Genomic DNA, 6,000 nt, shown 5'->3' with positions numbered 1-6,000 from the left:
CCCTTCTCCCTCCCCCCCTACCTCTCCCCCCTCCCCCCCTCCCCCCCCCCCCCGACTTCCCAGAGCTAAATACAAGGTTGTTCCAGACAATCCAGAGGGGGGGAAAGGTGCCACCGTCTTGGAGAACAGCTTTTATTTCCTTGATTCCGAAGGAAGACCAAGATGCTACTCAAGTTAAAAATTACAGACCGATATCGCTTTTAAATACAGATTACAAGATATTTGCTAAGGTTTTGGCTAATAGACTGATGAGGGTTCTGCAACAGGTGATTCATGGGGACCAAACAGGATTTATTAGTGGTAGGCAAATGAAAAATAATGTGAGGCATATAGTTGATGTGTTAGAGTTTTTGGAAAGGAACAACCAGATCTCTGCGGCGCTAATTTTTTTAGATGCTGAAAAAGCTTTTGATCAATTGAATTGGCAATTTTTGTTGAAAGTTTTAGATAAAATGGATTTTGGGGAAAATTTTGTGCAACCGATCAGGGCATTATATCAAAAACAAACTGCCCGAATTATAGTTAATAATAGTTTGACAGAAGCATGTAATATTGAGAAGGGCACAAGGCAAGGGTGTCCGTTATCGCCCTTGTTATTTGTGTTAACATTAGAGATATTGTTGACTAAAATACGGAATTCGGAAAAAATTAAGGGGATACAAATTAGAGATCAGGATTATAGATTGAGAGCATTCGCAGATGATCTGGTTGTTACAGTGACTCAGCCAGAGAACTCTGTTGTGGACCTGATGGAGATAATAACACAATATGGGAAGGTTTCTGGATTTAAAGTTAATACACAGAAAACCAAAATTTTGGCCAGAAATATGACAGTATCGCAAAAGGCTCTTTTAGAAGGATTAACTGGATTTGAGATTGCTAAAAGGGTCAAATATTTGGGGGTGTTTTTGTCACCCTCTAATACAAAGTTATATAAAAATAACTATGAAAAACTATGGGGTAAAATTCAAAAAGAAATGGAGAGTTGGGGAAAATTGCAATTGTCTTTGTTGGGACGGATTGCAGCAGTGAAAATGAATGTCCTGCCTAAATTTTTATTTTTATTTCAAATGATACCGATTCTTAAGAAAGATTCTAATTTGGAGGAATGGCAGCGAGGTATCAATAAATTTGTGTGGGCAGGGAAAAAGCCACGAGTTAAACTTAAGATTATGCAGGATACTCGTGAGAGAGGTGGGCTTAAAATGCCCAATTTTAAATTATATTATGAAGCTGCTGCATTAGTAGCAATAAGTGATTGGATTAATTTGACACAAGAGAGATTATTAAATCTTGAGGGCCATGACTTGTTGTTTGGCTGGCATGCATATTTGTTGTATGATAAGAAGGTAGACAATGTGTTTAGAGTGCATATTTTAAGACAGGCATTGCTGAGAGTCTGGAAGAAGTATAGACATAAGTTAGATTGCAAGATATCACTATGGGCAATTCCAAAACACGCAATAGAAAATATACATGCTGGTTTCAAACATGATGTGACTACGTACAAGGAGATCCTAAGTTTGGAAAGAAATGTCTGGTGTTTGAAATCATATAGCCTCTTGCGAGAAGAGAAGGTTGTTTAAAACTGGTTTCAATATACTCAGTTACGGGCCAGGTGGAAAGAAGACCAGAAAAATGGTTTTACAATGACTGATGAAAATTTGATAAAGCAAATTAGATATCAGGGACCCGCACATATTAAACGGATATATCTTGCGCTGATAGAGATTGATTCGGAAACAGAACTTGTTAAGGATTGTATGATAAAATGGGCCCAAAACATCCAGGAAGTTATCACAATGGATACGTGGGAAAAGATTTGGGTGAGGAACGTAAAATTCACACAAGCTCAAAATCTAAGAGAGAACTTTTACAAAATGTTTTATAGATGGCATCTAGATCCTAAAAAGCTTGCAAGTATGTATCCGAATTATCAGCCTAAATGTTGGAGGTGCGGTGATGAAGACGCAACATATTTTCACATATGGTGGACTTGTAAAAAGGTTAAGGCTTTTTGGATAAAAGTCTGGTGGAACATGCAGAAGATTTTTAAACAGAGGATAAAGTTTTGTCCGCAACTTTTTTTGTTGGGAATAATTACAGATGCTACAGTTGTGGACACTAAGTTGATGTTGAATTTTATTACGGCAGCAAGACTTTTGATAGGTCAGTATTGGAAGAAAGAGGAACTGCCGACCATAGAAGAGTGGACTTTAAAAGTTTCCGACCTGGCAGAAATGGCGAAGATTTCGGCCTACTTGAAAGATCACTCGCAAGAACGCTATATTATGGAATGGAGAAAATGGATTGAGTTTATCCAGAACAAGTATAGGGTTAAGAAGTTTTATGTAGCATTTGAATGAGTCTTCTTTCTTTTTTTCTTTTTTTCTTTTAGTTTTTTTTATATATATCCAATATTACTAAGGTTTGTTTTATCCTATATAAGCTAGAGAGTGATGGATTTTAGAGTTTATAGTTGTTAGTATATGGTTGTTTATGATTGTTTTTTTTATAGGTTTAGGGTTATTTTTGTTTTGGTAATTCAGAAGCTGAATTATTGTGCTGCTTTCATCTCTGTTGGCTCTTTTCACTAGATTCTTCCTCCAAGGCTGAAGTATGCAAGGCAACTGTAATACAAATGGAGAGAGCACCATAATTTACTACTGGAATTTTTACATTCCACTTCTGACTGTAGTTTTACTCCTACTCCAGTCCTTCCATAAAAGGTCCTGCTACAAAATCATTGAAGAAGAGAAAAAAATCTCTGAAAGTGTTTCCTGATTTATTTGGTTTATCTTCCAAATAAATATATTCCCTTTGTTCATGCATTGAGGAACCCTTTGCAGTTAAAGAACCCATTCTCTATCCTTAGGATGATATCCGTTATCCAGTCCCTTTTATTTGATTTCCTTTTGTTGGATATGTGCCTGTGGATGGATGAATTATAGGTTGATAGATGATAGAAAGATGATTGATACCGGTAGTAGCTAGACATACAGACAGCCCAAATCAATCCATGGTGGGATAAAGACCTCTTCAATAAATGTACTGCATAGTTATTTTAATAGGCTGGTCTGGGGTGAGTTGATAGATAAATGATTTCCGGTTTCCCGGGCCTGAAAGAGAATGACTGGCTTCTGTACCTAAGGGAGGACTACCTCTGGGCCACCATGCTCCTAGTTCAGCATCTTAACAACTACACCATATTGGCTCTCATATACATACATCAACATACAAAAGTGCACAGGCATTTATATGTACTCTTTGAGATACAAGACAAAGAGGCAAACAGTCTGAACATTTCCTCTGCCTTTTTTGCATCTTCTTTCAATTATATACCTAGCATTATTATATAAACAACAAAGTGAAATCACAAGTTGCCAATTAGTTATCTGTACTGGCCTTCATGGCGGGTCGAATCCCGAGTGCCGCGTAACAGAGTAAGCGCCTGTTACTCATCCCAGCTTCTGCCAACCTAGCAGTTCGAAAGCATGTAAAAATGCAAGTAGAAAAATAGGGACCACTACAGTGGGAAGGTAACAGCATTCCGTGCGCCTTTGGCATCTAGTCATGCCGGCCACATGACCACGGAGATGTCCTCGGACAAACGCTGGCTCTTCGGCTTTGAAACGGAGATGAGCACCAACCCCTAGAGTCGGAAACGACTAGCACACATGTGCAGGGGAACCTTTACTTTTTTAATGTATCAGTGTGGTATATGTACAGTGTTGTACATGTGCAGTGTGGTTGAGAGATGGAAATCCAAGATTTTTTTGGTATGGCACCAAATCTTTCAATAACCACTGTGACCACCACAGTCAGTTCATGCCATAATCTTCAATTTTCAGGTGCTGATACTTGGTGATTCTTCTATTGTTATCACTTGGTATTGCCAGATCACTTATCTCCTTGGCCCAGCTGCCACCTCTCATTGAGTAGGAACTATGAATCCAGGAAGATCCTTAAATTGTGCAGCATACACAGATATAGCCAAGAGGAGAGCAGAAACACACACACCATAGAGAGAGATGTAGTACATACACCCACCATCACAGACACAGTTAAAATTGCAATACATTATTTCACTGCCCAAAAGAAAATACCTTCTACGGTGATTACTGTAAAGGAGTTTGAAAGAATTCCAGATGCCATGTTCCAAATGTTTACCTTAATCTTGTTTAGATTATCTAATGCCTTGGTGGATCTAAAGATAGCCAATGAAATCTATCATAATAACTTAATATTCTAAATTATTTTTAATTCTTGTATACAATATATTTCTGGATTATTTTGTGAAATATTTTAGTCAAATATCAATATTTTGAGAAACCGGTTTAATAGTTTGTCACGAGAGCCTTCTGTTTTATAATTAACAAAAAGGAGCAATGGTCAACTTTTTCTTTTCTCTTGCATCCAAAGTAAACAATGCTTTTCTGCTTATCGGTTGGAATATTTGCTATGAATGATTCTGGATCTATTGACACCAAGGCCAGATTTCTGACGGAATATTTTGTATTCCACGAAGAATCACATCTGTTTCAATTTCTATATTAGTTCCTATATAGACAAAGATACATGTTTTTTTTAATTGAAAAGTTTTATAAAAGTTACAAAAAATCCCCAAAACCAACCCCCCCAACCCCCCCCTCTCCCTCCCCCACTTCCCAGAGCTGAGTACAGGGTTACAAATATAATAATCATAATCTAACTAACATTAACCAACTATATAAATAACCAAGTTCATAATGCGCTTTAACTCCCCTTTAACATAAATACAAGCAAAATAAAAGTATACATAACAATAATAAAAAACATGAACAAATTAAAATCCAAATTATTAAACAATACAATATCCAAATTATTAAACCATACTAATACTAAAAATAGTAATAATACCATATACTTAAAACTAATAAAAATTCCACTATAATAAACTATTATTAATAATAACAATCTAAAATTTACTCATAGGCTAAATGGAACTTTATAGTCCCATATTTATTCTGAATATAATCTATCCATCTTCTCCAGACCGAAATGTATCTTTCTTGTGAATGATCCTTCAAATAAGCAGAAATCTTAGCCATTTCTGCTAAATTTGACACTTTAAGCGTGCATTCTTCTATAGTAGGCAAGCAATCCTTCTTCCAATATTGCCCTACCAATAACCTTGCAGTTGTTATTAAATTCAACATTAAGTTAGTTTCTTTAGTATCACAATCTGTAATAACACCCAATAAAAATAATTGTGGTGTAAACTTAATCTTTCTCTTAAAAATCTTTTGAATGTTCCACCAAATTTTAATCCAAAAAGCTTTTATATTTCTACATGTCCACCAGATATGAAAATAAGTACCATCCAAACTGCCACATCTCCAGCATTTAGGCTATAAATTAGGATACATACAAGAAAACCTTTTAAGATCCAGATGCCATCTATAAAACATTTTATAAAAATTTTCTCTTAAATTTTGGGCCTGAGTAAATTTAACATTTCTAACCCAAATTACCTCCCATATATCCAATGGGATCGGTTCTTGAATATTTTGGGCCCACTTTACCATGCAATCTTTAACTAATTATGTTTCCGAATCCAATTCTATTAAAGCATTATAAATTCTCTTTATATGCGCTCGATTTTGATCTTTAATCTGTTTTACCAAATTTTCATCCATTAATGTAATACCAACCTTTTGATCTAACTTCCACCTAGCTTGCAATTGAGCATACTGAAACCAGAACTGTACAATATTATCTTGTTTTAACTCAGCTAACGACTTTAATTGCCAATCATTCCCTACCAATGTAAGTAATTCCTTATAAGAAATCATATCCAGATTCACACCCATAGATACACTCTCTATCGCATGTCCAGGAATCCCCCAGATTGGTATTTTATAATTTAACTTATAATAATACTTTTTCCAGACACGCAATAAAGCACTTCTTAAAATATGAGATTTAAAAGCCTTGTCAACTTTTTTATCATAAATTAAA

Source organism: Vipera berus (assembly GCF_964194415.1).
Source record: "Vipera berus genome assembly, chromosome: 2".
Lineage (NCBI taxonomy): Eukaryota > Metazoa > Chordata > Lepidosauria > Squamata > Viperidae > Vipera > Vipera berus.
This window is presented reverse-complemented; position numbering follows the sequence as displayed.